This window comes from Pleurodeles waltl, chromosome 12 (genome assembly GCF_031143425.1).
Source record: "Pleurodeles waltl isolate 20211129_DDA chromosome 12, aPleWal1.hap1.20221129, whole genome shotgun sequence".
Taxonomy (NCBI): Eukaryota; Metazoa; Chordata; class Amphibia; order Caudata; family Salamandridae; genus Pleurodeles; species Pleurodeles waltl.
The window spans coordinates 475,286,400-475,299,021 of NC_090451.1; positions in this window are offsets into that span (position 1 = coordinate 475,286,400).

Consider the following 12,622-nt stretch of genomic DNA (forward strand, 5'->3'; position numbering starts at 1 on the left):
GTTAAATACCTCTAATTATTGATCGTAATGTTTTGATAAATATAAAACCTGAAGAAAAGAGCCCTCACACAAGCATGTCAATACTCAGCAATGCAGGTTTGACATTGACGCAGACAGTGTGAGTTCAATTAGACAAAGTTGAAATTCTTTGGTCATATCTCTTCTGACAGAGGCATGACACCTGATCCTGCAAAAGTACAAGCTTTGACAAATGCTGATCCCCCACAAGATGTTTTAGTGGTACATTCTTTTCTCCCTGTGTAAACCGTCTTCCAAACTCATAATCAGGCCTATGGCATTTTGCATGATTTAGGATGAAATCAGTGGAGATGTAGTCGCTAGAATAGAATGTATGAACTCTTGCTTCAGAAAGTTGGTACATGCAGAGGATAAAGATGTGTGATTTACAGCTCTGTGGGGAGCCTGGTCATTCAGTGGGTACTAGGCTGGGGAAGATGCTACAATAAGCAGTTATCATATTACCTCAGAGATTGAGCACTGTTGGAAGTGCTTGAGCTTGTAACATATCCTATGTGGGAAGTGTTCGGACGGTGTCCTTGATGCCAATAGCTGTGATCTTACTGTTTTTACATATACTTAAAAATAGAAGCTAATACTGTGAAGGGAAGTGGTTGGGAAGCCAAGTGTGGCTTATAAGCAAACTCCTTGCATCGTGCACATTTGGCAGTGGCTGCTTTTGTCTTCTTGTTTTTTTTCATGTGTAGCTGCAGTTATCTCAGATCCGCTCCGACTCCCACCAACCACGCACGCAACTTAGGATTCATCCTGGACTCCTCACTATCCATGACCCAGCAAGTCAATGCCATATCCTCCTCCTGCTTCAACACCCTCTGCATGCTCTGAAAGATCTACAAATGGATCCCCACGGAAACCAGAAGAACAGTCATCCAAGCCCTCGTAAGCAGCAAACTCGACTACGCAAATGCCCTCTACGCAGGAACCACGGCCAAACTCCAGAAAATGCTGCAACGCATCCAGAACGCCTCTGCATGCCTCATTCTGGACATCCCCAGCCACTGCCACATCACAGGCCACCTGAGAGACCTGCACTGGCTCCCCGTCAACAAGAGAATCACCTTTAAACTCCTCATCCACGCTCACAAAGCACTGAACACCCAGCTCCAACAGCTCAGCTCCGCCACCCTCGCCCACACAACCGTCCCACGCATCCGCAGAACTACAACCAGCGGCAGATCATTCGAGCATCTCGCCGCCAAGACATGGAACACTCTTCCCACCCACCTGCGTAAGACCAAGGACATCCTTACCTTCAGGAGACTTCTCAGGACCTGGCTGTTCGAGCAGTAGCAGCGCCCCACCCACTTTCCCCCTCAGTACCTTGAGACCCTCACAGGTGAGCAGCGCGCTTTACAAATTCCTTGATTGATTGATTGATTGATTATGGAGTAAAGAAAATAAGGCTGAGAGATATATGGTTACAGTTTTAATGATTAAAAAATCATCCATCCTTAAACCTTGGCTAAAATCTAGGGTTCCTGTAATTTTGAAAACATAAAAAAAATAGTAATACAGCGAGAATAGAACGTATGTTCGCTTGATTACAAGATGCTGAAGTCATTTTTAAAATAATGAGGGATAATTTAGTGATGACTTAGATCCTTTTACGTTTCTACCTATTGTTTATAGCTTCATCACTTTTAATTCAACCCTAATGATTATGGTATTAGATTAATTCTAATGTGAACTGTAATTTCATATTCATCTGCCTTTGATGTCTCTTTTCTGTTTTTTGTTACAGGTTGTCTTAATTATTATTCCTCATAAGGATTTTTTAATACAGTATGACTGCTTGTTGGAGAGCAAGCAAATTGACAAAAACACAGTGCCCATAAAGTGGTGATTTGTAATTAGTTGCAGTTAATTACTGGAATAATTTATTTTCTATAGAATGCTGTATAACATATATAAGTCACATTTATTGCAAATAAAATAGAAACATTATACTTGTATTTTATTTACAGACTTTTTCTTAGATTTTGACTATTTACATATAGGTTAATTGTTTTGGGGTTGCCAATATGTGGAGAGGTTTACTTCAGTTGTGTTAACCTAGTTTAGCCTAACCTATTAACTAATACATAATTTAGACAGTATTATATTTCTTGTCTCTGTACATGTTAAGACAAGTGAGTCCATTGTCATGGTTTTTCAGAATGTAATACAAAAGAGTAGTGTGTGTGGGACCAGAACTATATGAGCAATAAAACTATCTGGCGGGAGAATTAAAGTTTGATCAGGAAACTAGTGATTTTATGCTACTGTGTTCAATTATGTAAAATGAATTAGAACTGTTACAACTAAGCTGTTGACAAATAATAAAGGAGAATTGTAGAAGTGTTCCAAAAGCAAAATGTCCCCTGTTTTCTCCAATGGAAGGTGATAGTTTGAAGTTGATTTGATTTGATTATATTAACAACAATAAAATACTCAGTGAAAATTGTACTAGAGAAATAAACTCCTGAGATACACCCGTTTCTAGGATAATTTCTGTTAATGTCCATCCAATGTGCATTAGTCTCTATGTTAAAATTAATGCAGAAGTTTGCATATCATTCCAACCATGCATTGGAACTCCTAACAATTATCCTGAATATATGTGGTAAGAATAAACAAAAACAGACAAATGTAGTTCAAGCAACTTTAAAAGACAATAATATCACTTGATCAGAAAATAATAAGGGTGGAAACTTCTACTGAAACTGTAGAAGATAAAATAATTGTACAAAATAGAGCCTATGAAAATGAAACAGGAAACTAATGCCTTGATTATTGGAACGGCTTTCCTGGGGCTGCCGTACGTGTGGTAGTGATCCCATACCTGCATCCTCGTTGGCCTGACCACCAGAATATGAGAATGGCGATCAGACTGCCACAAGACCTCCACAGCTGCCAGAATCTTGAATCCCGCTGTGGTAGGGAAAGCGGTGCTTATGCCGGTACCTCTGTGCTGATCATGACCTGCCTTTAAGCTGAGCTTTTGAAGGTGGGGGTCGGCAGAAAGGCAGAGAAGGAGCCTTAAACAGGGTCACAGGGCACTTTTAAGCCCATTGGGCAGTGTTGCTGGGGGCGCGTGTTGTGCCCTCACATGCCTGCAATGTCGGTGCATACTGTTACCATTCACAACATTGTGCATGGCAACAGTGTGCCTAAGGTGCATCTGGTGCTGCAGTGCAGTGGCAGGTGCTTCAGGCTCACTTTCTGAGCTGAAGCATGCCTCTGCCGTGACACTGCCTTTATTTATTCAGAATAGAATGCATGATTTAAACCAAAATTACATTCCCTGACCACTGGGTTGAAGACGACCAGCATGTTCCATTGCTGGGAAATGTTGTGGCAAATTAGTCAGTCTAAGGAGATCCAATATTCACCAATTTGTTCACTGCACAAAAAGTCCAAAGGGTGATTGCTTACCAGTGAACAATTGCATAAGCTTGCTGATACTAGTCGGATTTTCCCTGGCCACTTGCGGTGCCGGCAGTCCCTCCTAGTACAGAGGCATCCTCTTGTCAAGCATAGTAGCAAACCAGGTTGAAAAGACCTACCTATTGGAACTGTTAGCCAAAAGGTAAAAAAATGTTTGCACACTTCAATCGTCTCCTACTGTTTTTGCACTATCTACCACAATGGCTTATTGAAATGTAACACCTTTGTGAACCTTAATGTACATAGGTTTCTCCTCCCATTTGCTAAAGGTATGGTAGGGGGTAAATTAAAGGCTAGTTTTATGGAGTGTGGTACTAAGGAGTTTGTGTTGTTGGTTTCATACGTGGAGAGCACCCCTTTTCTACTTTACTTTCTTCTAAGTTCCGCTCTGTGAAAGGAATAAATTATGTTCTACCCAGCCAAATGTTTATTTTATCTAGATGAAATGAGAAAGGTCTTAATGTTGCACCAAGAATTCTTAATGTCATATAGACCTATAGACTGATTTTGGGTGTTTGTAGTGTAATTTCCATCCGCCTTTGTGGTGGATATATGCCCTCCCCCACATTAGCAGTTGAAATTCTGTTGCATTGTAAGCTCCCTGACATGGAAATGAGGAAGGAGCTTTTGCGACTGCAGTGGTAATCTGCTCCATCTGAGGGGCACATGAGTTGTGAAACGTCTGCCATAAATTCCACTGATGCCATGAGTGGAAGTTAGAATTTGTACATAGAACTGTAGGGAGTACGACTGTACCCCCAATGTGAGTATATATTTTGAGTACTCACACGTTTTGTCTTCCTAACAGGTTGAGAGGAGAGATTCCAAGAATGTTATGATCATTAAACTCAATGTTTGGTTTAAGTTCTCCACCATTTACATGGTGGTCTTCCACTGTTGATGCTATGAGACACTGTGGTTGACAAATCATCCTAGGCTGCTTGACTGCATCACCACCTCTTCAGTATTGGACTGTGGTGGCCCTGAGAGCAGAGACAGAGTAGTCTCTGCCAGTATGACTTCTGCCATTAAGGCAAGGGTTCATCTGCGAAACTGCAAATGATCTGCCATTTTAAGGCAAACCAACATTACCACATTCCTCTAAATCATGTTTTTTTTTTCGTTTACAAGAAAGAGACACGTTATATAAAGAATGAACTGGACAGATGTAAGTCTGTGCCAACTGACATAAGCAAAAGCATGGGTGACCTCTATAGTTGATCTCTGGAAACACTTTCAATAAGTGATCATATGATTAAATCAAATTACAGGCCAATTGTCAAGCTTACACAGTGATTAGAGCTATATGTATTTATTTAATTAGGAGTATAGCTGTTATATTATGTAAATACAATAGTTGATTAATAAACCTTCTTTCAGAATGGGTTGTGCTAGTGTCATTACAAATAGTATCCAAAGCTTTGTCTTCAAGCTTTATGAAATTACACGAATTGCTTTTTCGTCTGTCATTTTTAAATCGTTTAAAACCTTGTTTTTTCCTTGTACAATTAGTGGCGTTCGATGTGGTCTAATCTGCAATCTATAAAAATGAAATTAAACCTTTTAAATGAGCCTCCAAGCAGTTATCCTGTTAAAGATAGAAAAAAGGTAAAGACTCTTTTACAAACGGAACACGGAGATAATTGAACGCTAGAGTTTGTTATGGACTACGTTAATAAAATGCTCATTATATTAGTCTTGTTAAACGAACGCTAATTACCATACAAATGCACAATATTGTCCAAAAGCAGTAATGCTTTCTAGTCATCCGTTCGGGACCTGAGTCTTCTCAGTGCACATCTAAGACACATACCGTTTTTCAAATAACTAAGATCATTTAAGTAGGTGAGGGCTTATCAAGGAAGTAGCCAGAACATTAAAATAGCCCTAAAGGGAGGGTTCACGAAACCGCTAGTTCTTATGAACAATCATTCGCAGTTTTGGCAAATTGAGCTTTAAAGCCTGGACTCTAGCTGAACACTGGGGCACAATTACGAGTTGCATTGTACTTGCGAGGTACAAACTATGGCACATAATATCCGGGGCAGTGCAGTAACATCCCGCCAGTACCATGCATTAGATCCCTTAGAATGGGGCAAAATGCATGGACACAGAATTACCATATGGAATTCCGCAAGGTAGTCCCTATTCTAAGGAATTGAAAGCTTCCATTCTGCGCTGGTGGCAAATGCCTCTACCTTTTCCAGCAGCTGTAGGCCCGAGACCTAAAATATTGTATATTAGAGCTAAAATGTGGTGGAAAGGTATTTAAACGTGTTTATATTTCAACAGAGTATACAGCATAAAGTGATCCATAACTTGAGTGTTGTTACAAGTAACCCATAATTATCCAATTTCAAATAAATTAGCCAAGGTCCAGAAAAGCGGTAGAATGAAAATGTTCAATTAGGACTGGTGTTAAGTCCAGTTGTAAGGGCCGTATTTATACTCCGTTTGCACCGAATGTGCATCAAAACCTTTGACGCTCATTCAGCACAAACATTGCCCTGTATTTAAACTTTGACGCCCAAGCCCACGGATGACAAAATTCTGCTGTGTGCTTCATTTTTTGGATGCGGCAACCCGCCTTGCGTTAAGTTCCCATCCAAAAAATGACTTAAACGGCCGTGCGTCGTATTTATGCTTTCGGGCAAAAATGACGCACGGCCGGGAGGCGGTCCCGGAAAATGACGCACAGCCCGATTTGCGTCAAAATTTAACGCCTGGGTCAGGGTAGGCATTAAAATGGGGCAAACACACCTGTATTTAATCAGAACACACAGAAGCAACAGCAGAGCAGCAGAGCAGCAAAAGGGAGACATGGAGGTGATTCTTATCCAGCGTCACGCAGACGTAGAGCCCAGCAGCTACAACAGCAGCTACAACAACACCAGCAGGGACCCCAAAGGCAGCGCAGAAGGCAGGAGAGGAAATTCTGCCCCAGAACAACCCTTCATGGCCTCAGGGAACACAACATCATCCAGAGGTACAGGTTGAACTGGCAGGCCATTCAGCAGCTGCTGTGAAACATAGAACCGCAGTTGGCACCCACTTTGCTGACACCCCGCACCATCCCAACAGAAACGAAGCTGCTTGCCGTACTTCACATGCTGGCAAGTGTCTCTTTTCAAACAACTGGTGCCCTGGTTGCCAGAATATCACAACCATCATTCTTTGCCTTTTTGCCCAAAGTACTGGATGCCATCATTGGACTTACACCCCGCCACATCTGCTTCCCTAACACACTGCAGAAGCAGCAGGAAACAAAACAGGGGTTCTACCTCATTAGTGGCTTCCCACACATCCTTGGTGCAATCGACTGCACACATGTACGCCTTGTGCCACCTGCTGCAACTGAACACCTCTACCGCAACAGGAAGCACACACATTCCATCAATGTGCAGGCCATAGTCGATCACTGAGGATTGATCACCAACATCGTGGCTAAATATCCTGGGAGCGTCCATGACTCCTTCATCTTCTGTCACTGCACCATCAATGAACACTTCCAGGATGGACGGTATGGCAATGGACTACTTGTTGGTAAGTACAAAAACCTACTTATATACACACTGCACAGCAACCCTCTAGGACACACAACACATACACCATAACAGCAACATGTGAACAGGAACACACTGAGGTCGTGACATCGCTAGCCATGTTTCTTAGGTCACCATTGAACCTGTCACACATCTGAAATTACTTTGCAGCTTAATGTTAAGAAGTCAAAGATCACAACGTGTGGAGTGGGTTGCCTAAATGTCACCTTGCAAATTGTAAGTGTCCCAATGACGTTTACATTAATCCATTGCATAAGTCTAAAGATATGGGATGTCCAGGGTACATTGATATGAATGTGTTAACAACACTGTCAAAATGATTCTGTGTATGGAACTATCATCTCACCCCCAGTGAAGACACACGGACACCTGTATCACAAGTCACAATGCTAGGGAGGGCACACTGTACTGTAAATCTCAAAACATACTACTGACAAACGGTCAGCAGCCAAACACTCATTCAGCCAAGGAAACAACACGATGCAGATGGTACATCTTACAAGCCTAGGATGTGACATAATAACACAAAAGAGTCACAGACAACACAAGACAACTACTGTCATGAAAGGTCATTTCAATGGGGCTAGATACATCAACATGATCCCATTCATTTTCTCTTGCAGCTGATCAGGGGTATGGAATCCAGCCATGGATAATGACACCTATTGGCAACCCGAGTACTGCAGCAGAGCATGCCTACAACGACGCACATAGGAGGACACGCACCATAGTTAAGAGGACCTTCGGCATCCTCAAGTCAAGGTTCCGGTGCCTCGACATCACTGGTGGTAGCCTCCTATATTCCCCGGAGATGGTCTGTAAGATCATCCTAACATGTGCAATATTGCACAACATTTGCATCAAAAGGAACATTCCCCTCCTGGAACCAGAGCCACACATGCCTGAAGAGGAGGAAGAGGAGGATGCTGGCCTGCAACATGAGGGGGAACTACAGAACATGGCCACTGGTATACGCAGGCGGCAACATATTGTGAACAATTTCTTTTAAATATAATCACCATCACCACTTTAATGAACTAATTTAAATAAACACCTATAATAATCACCATATCATGGTCTGGCTAATCATTTTTGCACACCTTCATCTCTAACTATCAGAATAAGAGTGTTGCCTCATGGAGCATTGCTGATATACTGATTAGGACACTGAAAATCCCAGAGCTATTGTGATGCGTAACAAACAATGGTCACATACACACACACTGTAAATGACATATATCATGTGCATTTCTCCTTTGAAGGCCAATAGCAGACAGTAGGCACATTTCAGTTATCTACTGCACAGTTGATATGTCACATTACTCAGAGACAGATTTGTTGTGTAAGTGCTATTTATTGAAAAGTGTTGTAGTGCTATCTGTACATTGTCCATGATTGTGAGTCCATTAGAGTGACATCTTACATTGTGATCCTACACAAGGGGTTACGGAAATGCTTTTGACATGCTGGGGTGATGTTTCAGACAGTGCAGAGGGGCAGGATTTGCCAATGAGTAGGAGAGAGAGACAATCACTGGGCAGGCTGACAAGATATACAGTGGTAAGCAGAACAGTCGTTAAGTAAAGTTGTTTCAAGACTGGCATGTTACAAAGCGCAGGACCTTGGTAATAGTTGGCCATGTGGCAGGGACTAGTGCTTCTGGGTACTTTTCCGTGTGAAGGTGATCTGTTCCATGTCTTCTTCTTCTGATGTGTGTGTTGCCTCCTCTGTTCTTGGTGGTGGTGGTTGTGAAGGGGCAACACACACCTCAGTGTTAGAAGATGTGGAGTCAGACATCCTGGTCGCTGCTCACTGTGAAGGTCTTAAGGGCAGTACTGCAGCAAGGAGGATCTGCTGGTTCTTGAGAATAGCAGCCACTTCACAATGGTAGGCAGCCAGGTCGGGACCTGAGGGGTTCAATGTTCCATTGGTGCACACGTTAACAGGATTGCTGTTGTAGGTGTTGGGTCAACTGTATTACAGCTGGGCTGATTTCCTTCTGGGTTTTTTGCTGTTCCTGCAAGATAGATGTTAGGGCTTGCATAACTGCTGCCTGATCTGCAGATTACATCATGCACGAACGCATCCCCTCTAGGCTGGCTGCCATAGTTTGCAACCCCTCCCGCACCTCCTTGGCCAGCTCCTGCTGTACCCCAACTACAGTTCTCTCAAAGCTGGTGCCAGTGTCGTCTGAGTCCTCAGCTGAATTGGAGCTGGCAGGTCTTACAATTGGGGTGGTGGGTGGATCCTCTGCAATGGCTGCTTGTTCTGTGCTCCTCCTTGTGACTGAAGGTGGGGTCTGGAGGGTTTCAAGGACCTTTTGGATAGTCTCCTGGGGAATGTTTATCAGCTCGTCATCCATGTCATCAGGGTAATCTGGGACAGGCATATCCACAGGAGATCCATCTTCCTCTGCATTGAAACAGGCTACAATTAGTGTGTCTGTGTTGTGGCATGAGTGATGTGACATGCCTGCCTTGTGATGAATTCACATTGTGATCTTGTTTCGTGTTCATTGCTCCAGTCCCTCAGATGGGCAGTCTCCCAGGACTATGGCCCACCTGCATGTCACATGTATGTTATTAAGTTATTAGACTTGTCGGCATCATCTCTTCTAGGTGTTGGTTTTGGCCAAATAGTGAATTGCCACCTTCTTGTCCTACTCAACCCTCCGTCTACATCCATTCTCATGGTGAGACCTTTCACTGGCTGTGGGTGTTCTGATGGCACTGGCAGCAAATTTAACAATCTGGACCTGCCCCAATCTCTGATCTTTCACATCCACTTAAATGTATTTGACATGTAGCATATCCTATGCATAGCAATGTGATGACACAATATGGATGTTGGCATTGGTAATGTGTACTGCTGATGTTGGGGAATGTGTGGTACATTGGATTGCCCTGATTGTCATAGCAGTGTCCTATTTCCTCCTCTGACTGTGCAGGTGTATTTCAGTGACCAGTTACATGTGCCCCCCCCCCTCAATGCTGTTGTCTGAGCAGTATGACATTTGGGATGTTACATTGTGACCCAGGCACAGGATGGACCCTGACATATGCAGCATGGGTATGTCCTTAGTGCTGTGTAGCTCCTATTGTTGTTGAAATTGGCTGATGTTTGCAACAATAAGGGCATTGACATTTGACAGTACTGGGGCCTTTGTCTTTTTTCAGGGGATTGTTGAAGTTGTCATCCTCAACCCCCTAATTTAGGTGTGTATGATCCATGGGGAGGTTACTACCATTGGCTACTTGAGCTGCACACAGAGCGGCAGTGGTAGTGGCAACTGTTGTCGCAGCTACATTCCAGTTGTTGGTATGGCTAGAGGTTGTTAAGAGGGCCCTAGTTAATGTGGGGGGTATGGTGGCCGACGTGTGCCGGGATGTCAGTTTGATGTTGTGGCCTTCCCTCCTGGCGTGGATTTCCCTTTGCTCCATCGTTGGCATGACAGCATGCCCCCATGGGACAGTTGTTGGTGTAGTGTAATGGTGTGCCCCAGCTTCTGTCTGTGCAGGCCATGCCCCCATGCCGTGCCCCTTTACCCATGCCACTCCATGTATATGATGACTTACATGCAATGTGTAGTAGGTATTCCCCCCCGGTTGCAGTTGACATTAGTGCATTTCAATTCCCCATGTGACATACCCTGCATGTGCATTGTCTCCTGGTAGTCTGCGCTGTCCTGTCCTTGAATCCCTGTGACGATCTCCTCAGGAATGACGGCTGCGACCATCTCCTCGATGTGGTCCAGGGCCTCCTGGTGTGCTGGACTCCCTCCTCCAGTCTGCAGTGTTCCTGGCCATCTTTTCCTTGGTCCTGCGCTTGCAGTCATGCCAGCGTTTCTTGCACTCGATGACTGTTCTGCGTACTTCTGCCACACTGTTAATCTTATCAACAATTTGTTGCCATATATAGCCTCTCTCCTACTGATTGGCAACTTTGAGGTGACAAACAGTTGGTGCTGGTGTTCCGTCACCTCTTTAACCAGAATTCCCTGGTCCTCTGCGCTGAAGCGACACTTTCTTTTCTTCTTATAAGTGTCCTGGTTCTTGTGTGGGTCCTCCTGGCTGGTTCCTGGTCTGTTGTCATCTTCCTGGGGTCTGTAGTGGCATCTGGGATCCATTTTGGCTCTCCTCTGGTGAAATGGCAGTGTTCGCCGGGATTTTTTGATGCTATTGCGTCAAAAAATGGCGCATATCCGGTTTGCGGGGTCGTAAATCGACCAAAGTCATTTCCGCCCCGTTAACGTCGTTTTGCTTTACGACTTGATGCTGCGGTGTGCGTAAAAAAAAATGACTCCCACCTGTGGTTTGCACCGCCGTGTGTCAAAGTATAAATTTGACGCCCGCAGGGCTCACCAAAATGGCGTTAGCCGGCAGTAATGTTTTTGACGCAAAACTGCGCCGGTGCAGTTTTGCATCAAAAAGTATAAATATGGCCCTAAGTGTTTCAGCATTTATGTCCATACTGTTACTAAATCAAGGTCAAGAAGTGAATAACAATAATAGATCTGCATAAACACATCCTTTTTATACACCTGCCTTTCTAATCTAATGCCAGGGAAATGTATTCAAGTTATAGTGGTTTTAAATACTTAGGTATATTTGCAAATGTCAAATTGGAATTTCGAGTTAACATTGAAAATTATTTTTGGGGGGGGGGGAAATAGTAAAACTGTTCAAAACTATAACCGAGATTTGTGGTTAAAAAGAACTTATGAATTGTAAAGGATCGTAAGAAAGCCTGAGTTTGATCAAATGCAGAACATTGCAAAAGCAAGGGTTACATTGAACCACATCTAGCATTTGCATAGTTGGAATTTGTAGGAGAATGGGCAGATGTGAATGTCCTGGTGTACCTTATCTACTACCTAAGACAATATTATTTTGAACATATGACACAAAGGGTGATTATGTGCAAAGCTTTTCACGACAGCAACAAAATTATGCAAAGTCAATACAACCGGATGGGTTGTCTGCCTTTGAACACAAAGTTAGAGTTCTCTAATCAATTAGCTTCTGAGTCTTTTCACACCCCAATGGTCAGCCCTTTTTATATGTTTAAGAAACATCAGGTCTCATTTACAGGTTTTTGCCGCAGGGCCGTGCAGCAAGTCAGCTTGATGAGCTGCCGTGCGTAAAAATGAAAAGGCAGGAATGCGCCTTATTAATGAAATATTGTGCATTCCTATCCGCTCTGCCTACAGCATGCAGCACGGATAAAAAGAGGAAAAACCCAGGAGAAATAAAGGTATTTCTCCTCATTACACCTCTTCTAAGGAGGTGCACAGTTTAACACATTCCTAGATTTACAGATCATTGTAAATCTGGGAATGTGTCAAAACCCAAGGGTCTTACATGCGAAATCCCACTGCAACACCCATGGAATGCCTTCTTTAACGTAGAGTAAGGCAACACAGTGCTTTGCACTGCTTTGCCTCACTTCATATTCTTGGGCCCATACAAAGCCACACAGGTTGGCTTTGCATCACCACATAGATATGACTGAGAGATCTGCACCACTGGAGCATCATGAAAAGCGCTTAAGCACGAAAGTCCTCATTAACAAGAGAAGCAGACCTCTTTTAAATG